A 14,473-nucleotide genomic window follows, 5' to 3' on the forward strand; every position below is an offset into this window, starting at 1 on the left:
TCTCCTTAAAAAAAAGACAGTAAGGGAAGAGCACCAGCGATCGGCAGTGTTCTTCGGATCGTCAGGTTATTATCAGACTGTTGCACCAATTCAAATGAATTTTTAAAAATTAATGGCTACTTTTTACAATTTAACTCTCACAAAAATGCAGTGCATTAGCTCAGATTTAATTTATAAAACCAATTTTCCATGAGACACCTGAATAAATTTGTCACGATCCGAGGTACAGTGTACATAGTTGCAATTACATCTATTTTTTATTAATTTATTGTAAGAATTTAAAATTCAAATACGCAGATATTGTTAAATGGATCACTAATATACCGATTAGCGTTCAGAAAAATACCAAATAGTATTTTGAGGCTTATATTTTCAAATAAATATCGAGCACGTCTCTTAAAATTCCGATCCGAGGTACCCTTATAAATGCGCATATTTATAATTTTTATAATAATTTTTAATTTATTGATTGATGCCCAGGTTACATAATAGAACAAACAGGACTATACAAAGAGATTTAAATTTCATGTAAGAGATCATTTTTCTTCTACGAAAATAGATTTTTTTGCTCTAGAACTTTTACCCCATGGTTTAGAACTTTGGTCCCGGAACAAAAGTTGTTACTCATACCATGACCTATTCAATGGTATAGGTCTCATTGGTGGTCACACCATAGACCAGTTTTGCCCAATATTGTCCTTTCTTTGATTAATTTTAATTCCTGGAAACTGGACAGATACAGCCTTAAGCAATGGACAAATGGGATGGATTTGGATTCGGACGTAATAGGTTGGAGTGTCCACACATTCCAAGTTAGAACAAGACCTACGATTGATTGTAATACCGGATTGGTAAGTAGTCCGAAGTTTAATTGCACGTCTACGCCTTGTACATCCCAAATTTAACTCTGAAAATGATTTAGATATAGCATTGATAACACGAAATTCGGTAACATTTTGGGTCTCTGTACCCTATATAAAAAAAAAACACAAAGATCCGGTATAACGATTCAGAGAAATAATTATATGTAAACATTGTAAACATTTTATTCTGGACTATACTTTTCTGATTTAAACTAAAGCACATACATTGATAGTTGTTTTTTTTTTAAATATCAAACAAACAAATGAGGTTTGCTGAGAAATATCGTCTAACCTCCAAATTCTTAGTCTTTAAATCCTTAGTTTAAGATTTTCTTGTTCAGTTATTATGGTACTGCATGTATAATATTATTGGAATATTTGGCAATTATACCGTGATCAAAAAAATATGACCCCCTTGATCGTGTCGTAAGTCGCGCGCGCGCGTGTGGAAAATGTGTGATCGTCGTGATCGGCGACAGCTGTGCTACCTACTCGCTGCCTCTGTCGTGGTTGGCTTTTTTATGCCTCTTCCCGAGCACCAGGTTCGCACTGGGAAACTTCCAGGTGTGACCACAAAAGACAAGACAGAAATCAGACGGAAACTGGATCTATGAACTCCCTGAACTCCTTGCATTACGCGAAGATTTTGTCCATCTGTTTAAATCTAATGCAGTAAACGGATCCTCTGATCGCGCATTTGCATTTTCAGCCCAAATACGGTCCTTGACATTCACTCCAAAGGGGGGAAGATGCATCTATAAATAGAGCCTGCAGACTATGCTCTCAAGTGGAGAATATCTCATCCAGTGTCTTTCTTCTGAGATATTAGGAAACCCCCTGCGTCTGATCACACTCACATTGCGATCCCAAAGTGATCCTCATGTCGTAGAGCTTTCCACGTGGACTTTTCACACAAATAGCACTCAGACATTCTTCCGCAGCATCTCTTCTCCTCCCTGAAATTTTCATGGTGACATGGACAGAAATAGTGGCAGATTCCACAGATGAAGATCATTCGCGTATCCATTGGCAAATTCTCAGCATTTTAAACTTCTTGCAAATTGTACGAAATCCTCGTAGAAAGATCGTTTTCCAAGAAATTGTAAGGTTAAGCCTCATGTTTCAGTTAAGCCTCATGTTTAAAATCTTTGAAGGTTAAAATTTGGTAACCTTTTTTGGAACAAAGAAAACATTTTAAAAGGTTTATAAAAACCTTCTTTATTTTTTAAATCGCTCTATTAAATTCTCTAATTGACAAAATAACGTCAATATTAGTAAAACTTAAGTTTGTTGCATGCTAAGTTTGAATAAGTTTTTAGAGGTTATATTAAACATAACCTCAAACTGAAAATTTCGTCATATCTTAAATTAAAAGAAGGGATAGCAAAGCGTCCAAAGCTTTGCAAAGTGCTTGAATTTGTAACTTAGATTCTATACCTCAAAAGTACTTTCGTGTCATTTACCTACAGTGGTACAGATCTAAATAGAGACATTACCTGTAAATATTTTATAAGTGATGAGAATTATACTTTCTTTATAGATATATATATTTTCTTCTTATAGATAAAAAGATGTAGTCACATGTACATTATTGAAGTCAAGTTCCTTATTAGATTCATCAGGAAGAATGTTAACAAGTTTAAAGATTTCACTGAATTTTCTAAAAATAGAAATATCTTCTGAAATTTACCGGTTTACAATCAATTTGAACCGATCCTCAGTCAAAGATCACCCAAAGTGACTTAGGAGAAATATAATGGTATTTCGGGTAAAAATTAGTTCATTACCGGTTAACAACCGACTGGAATCGGTTTAGGCTTGTCAGGAATTCCAAGACCTTTCCAACGAGGAAAAAAACTGATACCATTTGATTGAGAATGTGCTCTCTAGAGCCTCTTTAATCTTTGACCTTGAAAAATCGTTATTAGAAATAATTCAACGGGATCTTCGTATAAGTATATAATAAGTCTATAATCTCTAAAACACGACTTTGGAGGAGAACGGGGAGGGGGTGATATTGAACAGGAAATGAAGATCATCTTAAAAACCCTGGTATGAGCTTTAATCAGTTGTCACTGAAGATGGAGAGTATAGCATGTATATTTACAATTATCTACATCCAGTATTTACTTTAAATCATGTCTTCTTAGTCATTCTTTTCCAAAAGTACAACTTTTTATAAGAACACAATGAGTATAAGTAATTCAAAGCCTCAAATCATATACGTTTAAGGCTTATTATAGGTAATAAATGTGAACCACATTAAAATACACCGTACTGAGTCACAGTGTTATCCACAGAATTAAACGTATTGAAACTAAAAATACTTGACAATCAAATGCGCATTTCTTAATGCATCAAGCCATTTCGCGCGTTTTTCTAGATGATTTCGGTCCCGAAAATGTGCATCATCCCAGGACCTCGTGGAACTTATGAACAATTGGCGTTGAAGTGGGGAAATTGTCCAAGCTTTACACGATCCCAAGCTTTACAATGACTAAATCTTTCGTATGTTTTTCAATAAATGTGACTCGTTATAATCAATATTTTAAATTCAAAAACTAGGGGAAAGTGTCTTGTTTTTAAAATATATTGCGGAGTCGCATTTATTCAGAATCATAGGAATGATTTAGTCATTATAAAGCTTGGGACCGTGCAAAGCATGGGCACTTTCCCCTAATATTTTGCATAGATTTACGACGTTTCTGTAACTTGTAAGTTGGATCAGAAATTGTCGTAAGTTCTTCATCACCTCATTAGCAGTTCGAAGTTACTTATTCGAAAGAAATCTCCTACGGTTATGCAAAGTTCTCAGTTCCGAAAATATGCATAATCCCAGAACCCACCGTAAGTATAATTTTTTATCCAAAAATCCATTGCATTATCCCTAAACTTAGGGAAACTTTTTAAGTGAAATATGAATCAGTAAATGGTAAATTATACAAAAGTAGGGGGAAGTGGGGCACTTTTGAATTGGGGCATCTCTGAAAATGGACTTTTTTCTCCTATATTCAAATGGAATTGAGCCTTATCATAATGTAATTTAGCTTCGTAATTGGTTTGTTGAGCTAAATTATATCATGGTAATGTTAATTTTATTTTAAAATAGGAGTAAAATACTCAATTTTAAAAAGTGCCCCACTTCCCTCTACTTTCGAGATGTAGCATCGAGTTCGCGAGTGCGAATATGTTCAAGCATGGCACGTTTTGCTATTCTCTTTACAGTGTATAGAACTTATTACTACACCAAGAAAAAAACTGTGGAGTTGAAAGAACTCCATCGCCGAGTTGAATTAACTCGAGAAATATCAATGTAATTGTTACCCTTTTTCGTTGTAAATTTTAGTAGATAAAGTTAAAACTACTCTACGTGCGAGTTGAATTAGCTCGTCGCATATCGATGTAATTATTATTCTTTTTCGATGTAAAATTTCATCTCGACTGAAGTATACACAGTAAAAAAAAATTGGCTGCTTCACCATGATTTTCACTGTAAATTTTACATTTAACGTGTAATTGTGTGTACTGGTACACATTCATGTAATTTCTACGCATTTTGTCTAAAACCTGTGTAGTAATGTTACACGAAATCTGTAACAAAATGTACACAGCTGAAGTGTAATATAAACGTTATAATAAAATAATAAAGTGAAATTTGATACCGAGAGACGTAAAAAAACCACTTCCGTTACAGTATTCTCTCTATTTTCGCATTAGCAACAGAACATTATTTAAAAAGTACAATATTTTATCATTTAATTGATTACACAGTTTACGATTACATGAAATTTAAATTACACATTTTTAGATTACTCGTTTTGGTCAAATACATAATTTGAGTAACTATACAAGAATAATCGTGGTAAAAAAGCAAACCAACGATTACCCTTGTAAATTTTTTTTTACTGTGTATGCTTAAATGTTTTCGTTTTACGAATATACTTCACTCAAGAAGATTTTCGTGTGGCAAGGCTCATATGGAACATCAATTAAAAATATGCCTAACAGGTTTCATGAAGACATGTGCAGTGCATCATATATGTGATATCTCGGAACATGAGGAACTTGAGATCAAGAAAAAAGTATTAAAGGAAATGATAGCATAAAAAACATAAAATTACAAAATCTATCCATTTTGAGATTTGAAAGAGCTATTTTAATTCTAAAAAGGAATTATTTTAACTCTTAATAGGGTAAGTGTGCCAAATTTAGGAATAGTTGTAAATAAGCACCGAAGTCCTGAGTTTAAAATGCAATATTTTTAATTCATATTGAAATTTCTTGTTACTTCCTTTTTGGGAGGGTTGTGTGGAACTTTGAAAACTAGTTTATCATCTTTGTTTTCTTTAAATCAGTTCCTAAAATATTTAAAAATTAATAAAAATATAAACATTGCTTTGGGTAGTATTCCGGCCACTTTGAATGTAATACCGTTCACCTTGTTTGTGACCATCTTTTGTGAAGCAACGGATAGAAAATTTCAAAACGTCATACGGAAAGAGTTTAAAAATATTTAGTGTAATATGTATATATGAGCCACAAGCCCTGAGATCTTTTGTGTAATTTGTCCTAAACACCTGAAGAGTAGCATCTCAAATTTATGCGCAGATTCCCGTAGCAATTTGCACTTCCTGAACTCTTCCAATGCCTTTTCCACATCATCTTTTTCATAGAAGCGATAGTTTTTGTCTCTGGACATTGTAGAATTCAGAAATTGAAAAAGAAAACTTAAAATTAATAAGAAATTTAGGAAAGCAAAAGATGTTGCCGGAATATCCAACACTACCTCACCGGAGAGACGCTCACAAAGTATATACTTTTTTACGCGAAATACAGGATCTAGCTGGGAAATTTTACCCGAAATTTAAAAAATGATTCACTATTAACTTAAACAGAAAGAATCTTTAATGAAAACTAATCAATTTTCATTAAAAAAAAACATCGAAGAAAACCCTCTGTACATCACCACAAATCACAAGACTTGCTAGAAACACAAGCGATCTGTCACATTTTTTGTAAGACTCTTTTCACACTGAGTCCTACAACACAATTTAAATTAAAATTATACCTAAAATTTAGCGATTTTTCTGTTAATACATCCTAAAATGAAGAAATATTTAACCCTTTAAGGACGATTGGGACACCGGTGTCCCATAAAGAAAATAATTTTTTCTAATAACCTAAAGTTATTTTTTTCTTATGCCTGTACATAATTGTAAAGTAGAAGGTTGAAGGAATCTAGAATATTTTTTGCAGGTCTCTAACTATGTGCTATGTAGTAAATATTTAAGCTCAAAAATGGCGAATTTTTAAATCCTCAAATTCATAATTGATTTTATTTATTTTTTATACTTTTAATTTTTTTAAGCAAAACCCTTTTTACAAGAAAAACTACAATACTCATACGTAATATTTTTCATTAAAGCGAAAAATATTATTCATTGGTATTGTCATAAAAATTATTTAAATTTTTGGGCTATATTTGTCCCTATCGTTCATAGAAGCACAAAATACACAGAATCAGACTCTGTTGGACTTTCCAAGGTTGGATGTAAAATTTATCATTGATTATGGCTGCTATTCTGCCATCTTTATAATTTTGTAAGATTTTGCGGAATTTGGAATTCTTGTTAGAGTTAATCCAAGGTTGAGTAATTCTGCCGCCAAGAAATTTTATAGCAAAAATCGAACAAGATATAAAAAATTTGGAGACTTGTCGTGCAGCATTATCTTCGGAATTATTTGACACTATGTGTTTACAGTGATCTGTTATTTTTCACCAAAAAAGCATTAAAATATCTTTAAAGGTAATTATATTCAATTCAACCTTGACAAAAGTTTCACTTTGCAAAATTTAAAAGGACCTCTAAATTTTTCTTGGATCGTACAAGAAAATGTATGAAACTGTCAAAGAATTTTTGGATGAATTGAAAAATTCTTGGATGTAAAATATGGTAATTTGAAAATTTTGTTGAAGACTTTATAACAAGGTCTAAAATATTTGGAGAATTATTAATATTTATTTCAGAACTTTATATTTTTTCTATGAGAATACGAAATTTCTTGGATCTTGCTGAGCTACAAAATTATAAAGATGGCAGAATAGCAGCCTATGTTTCTCAGTTTAATTTTTATTGTTGATTTTCAATCCGTAAAAAGTGTCTCGTCGTTAAAGGGTTAAATGCAAAGTAAAATCATTGACTATTCGAAGATTAAATCCATAAATTGTAATTCATTTAATTGCTTGGCCGAAATTACACTCAAAGTGGCCGAAATATAAATCTTGCCGAAATTTGGCACACTGACCCTACGAATTATTTTAACTTTTAACTCATAAAACGAGTTGTTTTTTTACTCTCAAAAAGTGTTACTTTTACTCTTTTGTCGGACTAAAAAAGTTAAAACAACTCTTTTGAATATTTACACCTAAATAGAAGTAAAATTAAGTCTAAAATATAGTTAATCGAAAATCACAACGAAAAAGAGTTAATTTAACATGGATTTGAGTAAGTTTTACTCGTTTATTTTTCTGAGTGTAGGATTACTATAATGAGAATTATCATATTACGGATTTTTCTTTCGGATATTGCAATATGGGAGTACTTTCAATATATTTTTTTCAGTGTATCCTCTTCTATTGGACATAAATTTTTATTTTTCCTAAACGCGATCAAAGATCAAAGTTTTGTTGAATTTACAAAACTTTGAGCTTATAATTTTTAGGTAGTGAACTTATCAAATAACTTGTTCATCACACGTATGCTTCTGCATTGTGCTACCGGCCTACGCTCGTAAAGTATAATGAAAAGCGTGGAAAAGCCACGTCAGTGTGTGTTTGTCGTTGTTTTCTCCGTTGGCAATTTTTGGCGGTATCGCACTGGGAGCACTTCGCGGGCAGTTTTCATGCGTGTCGTCACCCGAGAGCACCAACATCGGGCGACACTTGGACTGGGCCAGGGGAACGGAGGCATACCAGGGGAACAAGAGCAGCCCGAATGTGCTCGGAAAACTGAATGGTGTGTTCAGTTGTATTTTGACCGTCGATCCGTTGGCATCACGCTGTGAAGATTACTCGAAGTTTAAACGAGGGTGACTCTCCTAGTTATTGTTGGAACAGACCTTGGATGTCTGTATGAGTGTGTCCGTTGTGAAAGAAAGGAACGACGTTCGTAATTCCAGAGACGCACAAAGTTATCCTCATAGTTTTTTTTTTGTTGTATATTTGGTGATACCAGGAAGAAAGAAGTGATTTTGGTCGATCCCAAAGGAAAAAACTAAAGTTTTTCTCGAAGCTGAGAAATAATTGGGAAACAAGGTATTTTTTTTTCAAGTCATCTGCTTTGTGTGTAGAGAAGATATCAAATGTTGTGAGAGAGAACAACAAAAATTTGTGTGATCATCAGAACGCGGAGCATTTTGTGAAGAAAGAGATTGGTGTGTGAGAGAATTATATACAAAGTTTAAAAAAAAAGTGACACAGTGACTCTCTTTTTCCACATAATCTCTTACGAAAAAAAAGTCCAGGCAATTGGAAAAACATTTGAGGTATATTTCGTCATATGATCACCTTTTCTGTTTTTATTTTTCACCGTGGAGCCTTCTGACTTCGTGGCCATTTCAATTGCAAATATCCGGAAATGCCCTGTCCCACCCTACAGTCTCGTTGCTCCCGCGAGATGAACAGATGTTTCTGTGTTGAGAGGCCGTGAGGCTAAATATTTGTTATAAAACTCCATCCAGAGCCTCCGTATTGCTCGTTAATTGTGCTGTTTCGATGTCTCTATTGCGGTCTTGCCCCCCCAAAACGATTCGACAGAAAAAAAAATTGTCTTAGCTCCGTGGGGGGATTCCCTGCACTCCCATTTGCAGCATCTTTCCACAAAATAGTCACCCCATACAAATCCACGGACCTTCTTGGGCTCCGGCAAACACGCAGCGCCGAACAATTGTGCACAAATACCCAGAGATTTCATCAGCCTTGAATTTGATACCAGATGGCACATTTTATTATTACTTATGCTCTTGCAGTTGACTTTTTTATTGCTGCGAAAACAATTGAAATCATCAAGGAAACGGTCGGTCTTCCAAATGGTTTTTATTGCTTTGGGGAAGCACCACCTTTGCTGGGCTTTGGTTTTACTAAATCCAAAGGTAGCCTCTATTTAGGACTTAAAAATATTTTTCTTGAGGTTCCATATCCTCTTATTCCCCCTAATTGGGCTTGATTTTCTTATTTGGTAAAGATAGGTTATAATGGAAGTTGTGGTTATGTTGAATCTAACCTTAAAATTTTAGTAATTTTAAGGACAATCTAGTACAGAGGTGTGCAAGAACCGTTAAAAACCGAATAAACGTCAAAATAAGTTTGTTCTGGTAGCGTTTTGACCATTGACGTACATGTTTCATTTGACGTTTATTCGGTTTCAACGGTTCTTGCACGCCTCTGATCTAGTAGGAGAACTTTGTCGTTCGTATGCCTGAGGTTTACTACTCACATTCTACTTTTTTACTTCCTAACACTCTCCTTCCTGACTATGAATGCCTAGAAACTACGTCCGGTTTCAAAGAAAGACTCCTCTTCTAACCTCAAAAGTTTTTGGGGTTAGAATTTTTAGTTTTTAAAAGTTTCATACAGTTTTGAATCTACAATCATGCTAAAACGATTGAATTGTCTCTTAAATCGTAAAAAAAAAACTTTAAGAATAAATGATTAGGACACTTTATCCTCTTTGTCATCTAAATTTAAACCTTTGGAATAATAAGAAATGGGAATTGTATCCAGTGAGTTTCACTGCACTTGATTAACCCTTTAAGGACGATTGGAACACCGGTGTCCCACAAAGAAAATAATTTTTCCTGACTACCTAAAGTTATTTTTTCCTTATGTTTGTACGTAATTGCAAAGTAGAAGGTTGAAGGAATTTAGGATATTTTTTGCAAGTCTCCAGCTATTTGCTATATAGGGTAAGTGTGCCAAATTTCGGCATAGTTGCATGCAAGCGACAAAGTCTCAAGTTTGAAATGTAATATTTTTAATATAAATTGAATATTTTTGTTACTTTTTATAAGGAGTGTTGCTTGGAACCTTGCAGACAGTTTATCATCTTTATTTTCTCTAAAATCATTCTTAATACATTTTAAAATGAATAAAAATGTAGACATAGCATTAGTGGCTTATTTCGGCCACCGTCATTCTCATAGTTCCTTGCCCTTCCAGAATTATTTCAATGTCTTTTTCAGATTATCTTGCTCTTCGAAGCGACATTTTTTGTTATTTTTTGCATTGTACAATCTCAAGAGTATCCAAAAACTAAAAATTCATGGAAATTCGAGGAACAAAAAATGTGGCCGAAATTGCAAGCTAGCCGGAATTTGGCACACTTACCCTAGTACATTTTTAAGCTAAAAAATCACAAATTTTTAAATTTTCATATTTAAAATTGATTTTAATTATTTTGTATACTTCCAATTTTTTTTAAGCAAAACCGTTTTGGAACAAGAAACTACAATACTCAAACATAATATTCTTCATTAGAGTGAAAATTTATCAGTCATTGGTATTGTCAGAAAAATTACTTAATTTTTTGGCTATTTTTGTCCCTATCGTTCATAGAGGCAAGAAATACACTGAATCAGAATCTGTTGGTTTTTCGAAGGTTAGATGTAATACCTTTTATTGATTTTGTTTATCGGTTTCATTTTTATTGATGATTTTCGGTCAGCGAAAACTGTCTCGTCGTTAAAGGGTTAAACGTGGCATGGGACTGACAACAGACAATCCCATCCCTGTATAAGAAAAGTAATATAATGGATGTTCCGAATTCCCCTTGTGGGAAGGCCTAGTTCCTCTATGGAACGTTGTGTCACCATTATTATTATTATTATTATTATCAAAAAATAAAGTCAAATTATTTAAAAAATTGCAAACTCTTTCCAGAACTGAAAAGAAGGTTAGAAATATTTTCAAATGGCTCTTTTTAGAATAGGATAGAATTATTATAGAAATTTTGAAGACCTTTTAGTTAAATTTTGTTGTTTGGGACTGATTGGTAGACTAATACACAAAATATGTGTTAAATTTTTGAGGTTAAAGCATGTTAAACTTTTTAATTCTCTATCGAGGTGAAAGTTAACCTTCTTTTCAAGGTTAGGCCTATCATAACCTCAAATTCTATAATAATCTTTGCTAAAAGAGAACTAAGTTCATGAACGTTCTATGGACAAAAGATTGATCAGACATGAGAATTAGCCGAGAGACGGCTTAGCGTAATTAGACTAGAAATAATGGTTAAAGTGCATTTCCATCATTTTCCACTAAGTCGTCTCTCGGCTTAAGTCGTAAGTGTGTCTAGGGCATAAGATCAAGATTGTCTTAAGATTTTTAAAGTGTCAAAGCAAATGATAATGAACCTTTGCATCAAGAGAAACACATTCTTATCAGGGGCCTCTCGACATTTCATTTTTCCATACGTTTTTGCATAGAGGCACTGAAGACTATTGGCAAGTTTTTTCCTAAAAGGAATTGACTTATCAGTGTGATATATTTCGAAATCGTGCATTAAAAGCTATCTAAAAATACATATTTCAAAATGTTCGCCGAAATAATGTAAGAACTAGGAACAAATTTGTTTAAGTAGCAGTGCAATATCTTCAAATTTTTTACAAGGAAAAGTGAAAAATAGCTACACTTTTTATTAGGCTTGATGGGCCCCTGTTCTTATTATACCCGGAAATGATTGGGATAAGTTGACCCTTCTCTTGATCTCTGATTCCTGAGCTTTCATTCCATTGACCATGGTTGTACTGAAGCAGCATTCCTACCATTCTAAGTTCAAAAAGACAAAGCAGTAGAATTTAAGCATAGTATATCGATTCCTTAAGAAAAAAAATGGTAGATTGAAGTACGCATTTGAGCCACCAAGAAACTTACGGATTTAAAGGATTTCGTATCATGTGAAAGTTGAGGTTAATGGATCAACCGAAAAATAAACACTTCTTTTAAAAATACTCCTGAGTTTCTAGACTTACAATAGCAGCCATGAAATATGGCTTGTAGGATTATTATTATTTAGTTATTTTTTTTTTTATTTAATATAAGAATTAGACATTTATTTATTTTAAAAGTATTACTTTATGAAATAATTTTTCGTGCGAGTGACACTTTATTGACGTAAATAACATATTTTTTGTTCATTGCCACTTAAATTCCAAGAAGTAGTAAATCATCAAATACGTTCAGATTGCTTACGCACATTGATAAAATTGAATATTAACATTTGTGAGGAATTATTCTAACTCTTTTAGAAGTACTCTTTATTTTATTGCTACAAAAAGTGATTAATTTCCTAGTCCTAATGAATTGCTTTTCCTAAAGTTAGTAGAGGCCATAACTCTGACGTTTAGAACGACGTTTTTTGACTATCGTGTAAAACCAATTAAGAACCAATTTATCTCATCTTAATAACTACTCACAGACCCATTAAAATCAGGTTAGAATGAGAGAAATTTAGCAAATTGCCCAATGCTGTATAAAGTCTGCATTTGGCAGATTTTTAGGTATCTTAAATTGATTATAAATAGCCCTTTAATAAATAGCCCTTTAAGGACATTTGTCCTTAAAGGGTCAACCTCGTTAACCTATCTGGTTTAGACCTATCCAGCAACTTAAAGGGCCCTAATAGACTCAGGCTGATCCTCCAGAATATTTAGCTTAAAAAATTGGACAGTAATGGATTAGGTGAAGAAAATTTATGCAAAGTATCTCTAATCGATGATCCTAAGCCCGCAGTGTAAGACCATTTGAGAAAAATCTTTACTGCAAAATTTTACAGGCTAAATATTCTCGAGGATCAGCCTGGATCTATTAGGGCCCTAAGGATCTTGAAATTATTTGTAAGAATAAGAAAATAAATCCTTAGTTTCGTAACTAACGTAATTGTCTAGCCCCTGCGAATCTCTTGATGTAGGCCTTCCTAATACAGTAGACTCTTGCTAATTCGGCTCTTTTAAGATCGTGCATTTTTTTTAATTCAGGCGGAAGTTAAATTCGAAAAAAATCTGTTGACATGTTTCAAGTTTGTTTATGATTATCCTAATTATCGAATGAGGCAATATCCTTAAATTTGCCTTGTTTTGTCTCAGTTATCATGTGATTTTGCATTATCAAGGGGTTTTCATGCAATTTACGATAAATATGAGTTTGGTGAAAGGAACGTCTATTGACACTTTAAGAACTCGTACCAGGACCTATTGACACCCTACTCTGTATCATTTATAATACAAAATTTGCACACTTATCGTAGATAAGGTTAAGGATAACGTTGATTAATGAAAAAACGCCTTTATTTGATACATTAAATATATTTCAACATTTTGACAAAAGTGCCAATAAGGGTTCCCTGTCGAAGAAGTGTTCATTCGACCTTTTGTAAAATTAATATGTACATGCAGATGAACAAAAAATCGAACAAAGAATATGAGAGGGTCTACTGTACTATCAAGTGGTAACTAGAAATAGTAATGATTAGTTCAGTAGTGTTTAACCTATCTGGTTTATGCTCATCCATCAACTTTCAGGATCTTGAAATTATTTATAAAAATAGGAAAATATTTGCTAAGGTTCGTACACTCGGTTATTCGTTATCCGGCTGACGTGGGGACAAAATTACATTTAGGTTTTTTGAATCTAGTCAACTGTGCTGGGTGAATTTGTTTTCTGTCGAAAAACAACAGAATTTTCTTCGTGGTATGTTTTCGTTTCATTTTGTATCACGATTGTGTATCAAAACCTTTGATGAAATGAAAATAACACATTAATTCATTCTTAACAAACTGCATGTTTCTTTAAAAAAAAAACGTTTTGAATACATCAAGTGAGAGTGTTTGGCAGCTGCCATCCGGATATCTAAGTTCCAGATAACGAAAAGTTGAGTGTAATTAACGTTATCTAGCCGATCTAGCCCCTGTGAATCTCTTCACTGAGAAAAAAACGGAGGTACGATTAACTTTTTTCCCTCATAACTTTAACATTTTTAGGTGTAAAAATATATCAGCATTTTTAATGTTAATATTACACCTTTTAAGGGTAAAATTAACATGAAAAAGTGTAACTTTAACCCCTAATACACCTAAAAAGCATAATATTTACACCAATTTCGGATTAATACTGCAGGGTAAACAGATAAACATTTCCAGAATGTTATTTTAACTTTTTCGGATTTCTCTCAGTGTTGATTTAGACCTAATATGCCTACTACTATCAAGTATGAACTAGGAACAGTATAGTTTGTTCAGTTGTGTTAATCCTAACACCTGATCAAGGCCTATCCATTGATTTTAAGGTTCTTTAAATAAATTTATACCAAAATACTTAATTCCCTACCCTATTGTTTGTTAATCCTTTTTCATAAATTTACTAGAATCAAGTACGGAATTAGGGAGGTGACATTAGCTCTGAAAAATGTGACCGGTTTTAGTGTAAATTTTTCCCTGTTTTCGTACACATTTCACGACATACAGTGCCCGCTCTCTAATCCGGATCGGCACAATCCGGACGAATTATCGACGGTTACATTTAAAATAATTTTGCGATCATGCATGCATGTGTCTTC

General features: G+C 33.3%; 1 protein-coding gene across 4 annotated transcripts in view; it reads left to right on the forward strand.

Annotated features, from left to right (window-relative positions):
- The first annotated feature begins 7,760 nt into the window (after positions 1-7,760).
- The window catches only part of LOC129802199 (RNA-binding protein 24-like), a 50,456-nt gene continuing 43,743 nt past the window's right edge, over positions 7,761-14,473 (forward strand). The window contains exon 1 of one of the 4 annotated variants that reach the window (XM_055847836.1): positions 7,761-8,178. The gene's annotated coding sequence lies outside the window, so the exon portion shown is untranslated. Of the gene's footprint in view, positions 8,409-14,473 lie in introns of all 4 variants that reach the window. The other 3 variants (XM_055847837.1, XM_055847838.1, XM_055847835.1) reach the window with 3 other exon arrangements.

This window comes from Phlebotomus papatasi, chromosome 2, assembly GCF_024763615.1.
Source record: "Phlebotomus papatasi isolate M1 chromosome 2, Ppap_2.1, whole genome shotgun sequence".
NCBI lineage: Eukaryota > Metazoa > Arthropoda > Insecta > Diptera > Psychodidae > Phlebotomus > Phlebotomus papatasi.